We start from the raw sequence: 9,499 nt of genomic DNA, 5'->3' as shown, positions 1-9,499 counted from the left end.
TCTACAAAAATTGGCGGTATAAATTATTATTATTTATTTTTACACTAATAATTCTCGGCATACGCAGATATAGTCGAATACCTATAGCGGATAACCCTAAGTCAATATCCCAAATATCGTGCATATAAATATAATTCAAACCTGTAATAGATAATATTGAACCATATTATAAATACGTGTTAATTACACCGATTTTAAGGTAGTCGATTTATAGCATGTATACATTATATACCGAAATTATTAAAGGCATTAAAATATTAGTTAGGTCGTTTACGTATAGGTGCACTTTTAAAAGGATAAAGAATCTAAAATAAAAGATATTTTTCGGAGTTTAGTGGTTATTAACTTTGAAATTTAATTGACTTAATTTTATATACTATATTACTATATTTAACTATATTAATATAAATGAATCATCAATCTCGTTATATTTTGCAGTAATTCAGAAAGAGAGGTGTTGTATGATAAATAACTACGTTTTTTTAAAGTTTCTAAGTTTAACAATTTTAAATTGTTTTCGTAACCAGTGTGAAGAGTTTTTAGAATGTTACATTTATGACTTTATGAGATATAAATCTGAGGACTTTAAGGAATAACGGAAAAGTTATTAGGTTTAAAGACATTTGAGATTTCGAGATCAAATATATACCTATAGATCATGGAAATCAGTTTCTTCTTATCATACCAAATATATCTATAGGTGCATTATATAATGTATCGTTTTACATGATTTAAATATCCATATTAACATATTAAAAAAATATATCAGTATATGATTTTATAAAACGGAATGCTTGTCGTTATAATAATCATATTGTAAAATCTAATAGCGAACAAGAAATAAATTTGGTTGTGCAACAGTTTTTAAAATCAATTTATTTTTTTATGAGACCAATAAACTAAAATAATAGATTCTTATACATAGTGGATACAACATTATTGTCAAAGAATTATTTAGTTAATTTAAATAAAATAAAATATAAATGTATGTATTTATCCAAATAGCTACTATATAGTATATAGTAAAGCAAGTATTAGGTATATCATTACGTCATCTTCTTTGCATAATAAATAATTTTTACCTTGTTATTATTAATTTGTTATTGTTTTTTATGTATATTTTTATTCATATTTTTTATTGTATTGTATACTTTATAAAATGTATTTAACTGTGTTCAATGCCTCAATGTAGTGTATAATATTTCTCATTAAAAGTTATGTATTTTAATCTATATTTACAGTTTAAATAGATGTCATCTGTAGTCCTGTAAAATATTAATTTAATTTAATAGTAGATGAGAGTCATACATCTAATTCATTCTAATAAATAAAAAATGCATTTACTTAAAAAATAAATATTGTTAAAATATAATACTGAGTACCTAGCTTTAATATTATAAAAAATAAAATATTATAGTAACATAATATAATATATAATTACATATTGTAACAATAAAACAATATACAATCATTGTGTGACAGTACTTAAACATATTTATATAGAATATTAATTGCAATTTTAATGTTATGTTGATACATTATTTTAGATGTAGGTACCTATGTGATTTCGTTAAATGAAAGTTCGTTATATTATGAAAGTTTCACTGTATAATAATAGTAAGCACATTAAAGTCTCCGGCGAATACCTATAATAATGTTTTAATTGCATCAAAATAATCACAAAGTTTTTTCATTGTAATTTTATCTAAAATTAATTACCAAATGTCTATAAACAAAAAATGATTATAATACATTAATTGTAGGTTCCAGTAATAACCGATGATTTTTTATTTATATTATTTATGTAAGAACCTTGTATGCTATAAGCTATGAATATATAAAATAATAAAACTACAAAATATTTTATGTAGCGGTATATAAACATTGTTAAATATAGTAAACGTATGTAGTATATTAAGTTTGATACGTAGTTTAATCTGCCGATATTGTTTCGTATAAAATCCTAAATAAACATTATAAATCTTTACGAGTCTTATTTTATCACGTGTAGAAAATTAGAAAATAAACATTTGGCGACAACGCGGTGGGCTTGTGCGTTTTCTTCTGGGATAACTACTGAGATGTTTGGTAAACATTTTTAATTCGAAGGAAAACTTCGTGGTACACGCAGCGTTCGAAATACGACGGAATACGCCGTGTATATAGTTCCACAGCTCCAGCCTTAAAAATAGTTCTAGGAATATTATAAAATGATTTGGTGGTACCTATGTCTACAAAAATTATGTTCTGTCGGTCGATCGATATCATTTAATAATTTTTGATTATTACCACAATACTACGAATTGGGATACTATTTTAGTTCACGTTATTATAAATGATTATTATTACCATAAACATACATAACATTGATGTCTATATGATTAGGTATTGGTAATCATATGCGTACCGCTTATCAGATATTACACACAAAATATTTTAAACAGTTTTTTTTTTGTATAAATAAAATATAATATTATTAACTTTGTAATTTTGTAAGAAGATTTAAATGAACTATCGTTTCTCGAGTTCTAATCTGAAAAAATAGAGTATACGCTAGAATATCTGAATTTAGTCGGGATATAGTAATATAAAGGGAAACTTTGTTCTCCCTACAGCAAATACAAATATATTTTGTAACTACCACAAAATTATAATACAATAATAATAATAATTATTTTTAAACCTAATGTATCCTATAATCAGATCATAATTGGTTCGATATATATAATCTAGGTAGATAGGTAACTATATATAGGTACCTACTTACCTCGATCCTCTGTTTGAAACGGATTTAGTAAATTGAATCACGGAAAAATGGTGGTATATTATTCCACTTTTTTTTAATATCTAATAATAATCTCTATTAGAATTCAAATTTTATAATTATGGTATAAATTAAAATATATTCATTTTTTAGAGAATTATATTCTCGGTAAATACTTAAATGAAACTTTAACGGCAGGTCTATATCTCTGTCATTTTGTGAAATCGTAACTTATGACAATATTTTACAGTCATACACTTTTGTTTTTTTTTTATATCTATTATTTCAAATAATAGGTAATAATATTTTTAAATACAAAAATAACTAAAAAAACTGTATAACTGTTCCTGTAAGACACGTATATCTATTGCAAAATAGCCCAGAAAAGGTATGTGTGTCTAATGTCTATACGCAATCATTATCAAAATCGATGAAAATTGATACACAATACGACATACGTATATATTATGAACACGTTATGGTTTTAAAATGTCATGTAATATATTTTTTTGAAATATTCATTTTCAGGAAAAATAGTCAAAACAATTTTAATTTAAATTTATAGTAGAAAGTACAGTAAACACTTCTACATAGTTAAGTCTAGACGCCTAGTTACCTAGTAAATAATTAAACAAATTACATAAAAATTCATAAAAACATACTTAAAAAGTTACGAAATCCACGATCTACATTTATCAATTTCTTAATTCATATTTATTTAATATTTTATTATTACGAATTAGCGTTCTACCGAAACAAGTGTTACCATCTAGTGATGATTTTACGAAACATATAGGTACCAAAAAATATAAAATCAAAATAATACATTTTTCAATATTTTAAGATGGCTGAAAGCGAAAATTTCATTTGAACTACCAGCTATTTCATACTCATAAAGACAATACAATATTATACGCGTCTAGACGTTCGTATATACGAATCTTGATTAGGTTTTATCATATAATTACGACATTATGGTAACTTATTTTCGGGAAAAAGTGGCTACAGTCAGTGTAATGAAATCCGAAGTAAGAATAGTTATAAAATAATAAACAAACACTATCACCGTCATTATTTAATTATTTATCGGTGCGTATAATTACTTGGTGTCCGGGCGGTATACCGATGTATGCTCCAGATCCAATAATTATAAATTAAAAATAAAAAAACAAACCACTAAATCAAATACTACAAATACTTGTAGGTACTTGCAAAATGTGTGATTAAATCACAGTGATTATTATTGATGAATTTTTTTGCATAGAAACTTTCGTACTAGTATTTTGTTTTTCGTGTATAGGAATTTACGTATGCCAACCTAGGAGTGACTTTTACCCGCAATATATCGTGTGCAGGGAAAGTTCCCAAAGTACATTAATTGCCCGTCCAAACAGCTAGGTAGGTAAGTCGGCAAAGGGGAATCGTAAGTTCCTATACACTAAAGTAGCAGGTAACAAATTACAAACGGTAATTCTTACGTATTGTGGTGTGTGTTCCTACACACGGTTAAACGGATACAGGAAAATGGTTGATTCACATTTTTGGACTTTCTTTTCTCAATCCAGAGGAAGCGAAGGATTGTTTTACAGACTATATTTTATGAAAGACAAACCTTAAGATTCAGTAATCACAGCATTTTGTGATTATTTGATTAACAATTATTTATCAAATAATAGTATTTTCCACCAAAAATATGGGCAAAACAATCTGATAAAATACATACCTACGAAAAAAGCGCAAGTGAAAGTTTTGATTTAGATTTTAATTCAAATTTTTATCAGAAACATTCACACATTTTTAAAATTATTAAAATACTCAAACTACTTCAAGTAAATACATACATAAAAATAAGAAACGCAGATAGTCGTATACAAAAAAAAAATAATCAGCCAGCAATATGCTGTAAAAGCAAATTTTATAAATTAAAAAATTGCAGAGTACCTACTCAACAAACCAAATTAACCAAAACAATTATAGGTATGTTAAATATTTAAGTTTCCAAAATAAACCACATAAAATATAATTTTTATTTTATTGTTTTATTATATTAATAAAATATATGGCAACATCATATGATTCATTTATGATATATAACTGATATCAGATTTATAACATAAATTATATTATTGTATAGGTAGAATATGTAGTATAATATGGAAGTATTATTTATTAAATACAATAATATACGCAGTGACGCAGTGTAGAAACTTACATACGTACATTTTTTTTAATGTGTCGAAACTTACATACCTAAATGTACTTATATTTTTTTATTGTGTAGGAACTTACATTTGACCTTATCAGAGCCGGATTGTGGTGCTATTTTTAAATTTTTTATACAAAAAAAAAGTCAACACATTGATGGTCCCTTTTAGATTGAGGCCCAATACTGTTGCCCCCTCCAAGCCACCCTTGATCCAGCCCTGGATCTTATAGCTGAGAGCCAACTTTACGTAGATACCTATTACCTTTTTATATCCGGGGCTCGGTTTACCACCTTCAAAATGTACATAAATTTTCGTGATTTTAATTCACCTATTCCCGTTTGAAATCACCTCTTCTCTTCCATTATGTGGCTATTATGGTGTGTTAATGTAACGTGTTAAAATTGAACCTGCAGGTGCAAAACATAATATAATTACTTAGCCGGATATCATTATTATATTGATGCTCCAAGTAAGTGGTACCTATCTATAAGATTATACATAAAAAAATAATTATATTTAATTAGTGATAAGTATTCTTATTAACGATGTATACATTAAATAACAATTAGATGGCCGACATGAATTTTAATTGAAACGATTTTTTGCATTTTTAGTGATTTTTCACATCAATATTATTAATACAACTACCTATAAAATTCTTAATGTTTAAAATGTTTAAATCTAATTTTAATTTCTAAAAATTTAATAATTTAATTTAATGACGAATTCAAATAAGTTTTTTCTTATGACTTGGACATTCATAGGTTTTATTTTATTTTGTTAAAAAACATAGCGAGATTAATTAATTTAATACTCTGCTTGTAATGTAAAACGGCGGACTTTTTAAATATAAGAGGTCCGTGATTACGATTTCTTCATTGAAACCTAATAAGTAATATTATAGCAATATACAAGGCCGTAACTGGGGGGTCCAGGGTGCCGGACCCTCCCCTCGGAATTTTTAAAAGTATATATTTTTATATTATTAAATAATTAACCATTATATTATGTTAATTTAATATTATAAATGACGATATATGTTTTTAATAACGATAACAATCAAATTCTATATGTTTAATGTATATATAGGTATTTTTACCTAAATTTGAAAAAAAAATGTTGGAACCCCTGAAAGTTTTTTTCAGTTACGGCCTTGTATAACAGTAACCAAAATAAATAAATAGATCTGATTTTATATAACTCATCAAAGGCGAAATCGTATGTAATAAAATATATTGTATATGATTTTTCAAACGATTACCTATTATATTTACGTGCGCGAGGTTCTTTGCACATTCCTCGAAGCAAAAAAATGCGTTTGTCGTTTGGACACGAGACGCCTATATATAATATAGGTACGTCGGGCGTCAGTGCTGCAGTATATCGATATTCGATCTCGCCCGCAGTATTCTCCCTCCCCCCCTTTTTTTACAAACCGACGTGTGTCATTATCGTTGAAAAAATGCAGGTACGAAAATATTTTGACGACAGCCGCGATAAAATACCATTTGGATATCTGCAATTATTAGGCCGTTATGCATTCTACCGCCGCCGCCGCCGCCGTCGCCGCGCGCCTGTCGTAGACGGAATGTTGGAAGACGATTATAATAAAATTATTATTAAAAAGTAAAACGCGCGCGTCCGTCTCGGCGTACCCGAGGAGGGGTGGGGGGCTGCCCCGACCCGATCGTATGTAGACGCCGTCGCTCGTTTGGCGTCCGCGTCGGCCGCACACTATATCATCACGTGATGTAGGCGCTATACATAATATTATTATTCAGTGTGCAGTGCAGATGGCCACTGGTGTTTTGTTGTTGTTGTTGATGTTGTGTACACAAACAATGTGACAACCCGACGCCGCTTACGGGGACACCGTGTTCGCGCCTTCTGCTGCCCGGACTTGTCGGATTTATTATCGTAATAATATAATATTATAACTACGTGTTGCCAATCGAATTTTCGGTTTCTATCGTGTGAAAATCCTGTGCGTTACCATCACTGCAAGACGATCGCGCGCATTTGAGCCGGCTGCAAATTCTTCGCCGCAGTCGTATTATATTATCATCCGCACATATATAATATTGCACCCTGCAGCCATTATACCTACCCGTCCTGCTGCAGTCGGTTATCCTGCAGTTTTTCGTCAAAGGTATGCGAGTTATAAATTTTTTCATCATTATTATTATTATTATCGTTATCGTTATCATTATTCTATCACTGCGCGATAGTATTATATTATGTTAAGAGTGAAAATATATATTATGTTCATATATATACGATATATTTCGTATACGAGTATGCAAGGCTGGGTCAGCTAACGATTTTTCTTAACTCGTTGAGTTATTTTAAAACAATTAAGTTGTAGGTACCTACTCGTATTTTTTTCGTCGACTTTGAAAAAAAAATAACGGTAAAAAATTAAGTTAATAACTTGATTAAAATTAACTTAATACGTTTTAACTCGATTTTAACTTTTAATTCGTTAATGCCCAGCCTTGTAGTCATTGGTTATATGATTGGTTTACCAAAATCATTATAATTACCTAGTATGTTTAATATAAGACAATAATATTACCGATTCCGACATTTAATAATAATTCAATCGCCGTATAGAGACTGTATTAAGACTGCACAATATATTATGTGTTACTGGACATATAGTACTAATATATAGTATCTAACTCTACTGCCGCAGCAGATTTAAAAGAGAATAATACATAAGCTATTTTATACTTATACATAAATGTGTCCTTAATCTGGTCCTTTTGTTCAAAACAGTATAAAAGAATTTAATTATTTTATAATTGAGGTTATTATAATATTAAACTACGACTTAATGAGTTTTATGGGGCATAGTAAAATACATTTGTTGAAGTATTGGTCACTCGTGATAATGGACCAAACTTAAATAAGCTTAGTAAAAGTCTGTATGTGTATGTAGCCGTGTTCACGTGCGTAATCGCGTGTATATATTGCTATTAAAATGTAGCATCTGAGTCTATAATGCGAATCTACATATACAATAACTATATATACAATCAACAAATAATATGATAATGTTTTTATTTTAGCTGAATAAGATAATAAGAAATATATTCGCTCATAATTTAATCTTTATCCTATATATGCAGGAAAAATTTTGCAATAAAATTGTCAAATACTGTAGGTATAATATGATAAAGTAGGTAAAATACGTTTACTTTTATAATACATACTCGGCTAAAGATATTGAAGAGTGGTAACAAGTAAATATCACATACAGCTTTTTTTAACTATAATATACGACGTACGACGTATTAACATATATATTGTCATATTTATATTATTACATGTAACGAGTTTAGTCTTATGGCTATCCGTCGACAACTAGTCACAGTACTTATGAATATCATATAATTTATTTTCCTATATCAAATACGTCAATAGAACAACAGATAAGTGTGCAATACACATATATACATGTTTACTCAAACCATAATATTATACTCGTTTGAATACTTGAAAACAATTCTTAGGTGCACAAAATAGCGAAACTAAAAATGTCGAAATTTCTACTTAAATGGTTTCTATTCATACAATACAAATGTAAAAAGGACTTGGTCGATATTTTCACGAATTTATTCAGTTCGTGAAGTTGAAATGTCTTTTTTCCATTGTGATATACGAAAATATATTTCACTAAACGATCAGGTTTTTATGAAATGGTTACTCATCTGATTTAAAACCGTGTAATTTTTTTCTATACAACGCATGTGGTCATTCACTCTGTGAAATAAAACATTTACCACATAAAATTAGTTTTTATTTGTTTATCATTAAATGTAATACCATAGAATTTTTATTTGATCTAAAATTATATAAAGACACGTTAGATTATGTACATTCGTATTTATAAATATTTAAGTCATAATATTCAGAATTATAACAGGTAACAAATAGAAATTGGAGTGATCATTTCATGAAAAAACAATCGTTTTGTGAAATATTTTTGTACTTAGTGAATTATGTAAATAGTTTTTCACTATTACGACGGAAAGCTTATATATGTACATAAATTATAAATGTGAAACCTTAAACAGTTTGTCAGTGACAAAAGTAGATTATTTAAATTTATTGGCGATGTTGTGCTCGTACTCGACAATATTATTATTATATATAACGTACAGGTACAAGATTTTTTTTGTACCTATTTTACACACTATAATTACGCTATATATTCATTTATAAGCATTTACTGATCACAACATCAGTTGAATCTATATACAATCTATATTAAATTATTTTTTTGTAATATTTACAAGTGCCTGAGGCTGGGGATATACACGGCGAATATCGTTCTGTCCGGCTATACACAACGAATTCCGTCACGCGGGTAATCCATAAGGATTGTGCGATTTTGAAAAAAATTGTCGCCCGCCAACGAATATCGCGGCGATTTAATTCACAGCGACATCGTATAGCCAGCATGATTAAAACATATAGGTTTTCGACGACAACGAAATTCGCTGCGAAATTCGTCGAGCGACTT

The 9,499-nt window shown here is 28.4% G+C and overlaps 1 protein-coding gene across 1 annotated transcript in view; it reads left to right on the top strand.

The window, feature by feature from the left end:
* Window positions 1-6,703: 6,703 nt before the first annotated feature.
* The window catches only part of LOC114127796 (proteoglycan 4-like), a 32,608-nt gene continuing 29,812 nt past the window's right edge, over window positions 6,704-9,499 (top strand). Inside the window, exon 1 of the mRNA XM_050207435.1 lies at window positions 6,704-7,120. The gene's annotated coding sequence lies outside the window, so the exon portion shown is untranslated. The remainder of the gene's footprint in view (window positions 7,121-9,499) is intronic.

The sequence above is a fragment of the Aphis gossypii genome, chromosome X (assembly GCF_020184175.1).
Source record: "Aphis gossypii isolate Hap1 chromosome X, ASM2018417v2, whole genome shotgun sequence".
NCBI classification, from domain to species: domain Eukaryota; kingdom Metazoa; phylum Arthropoda; class Insecta; order Hemiptera; family Aphididae; genus Aphis; species Aphis gossypii.
Note: the sequence above shows the minus strand (reverse complement) of the source record. Positions and strands in the feature narration are given on the sequence as shown.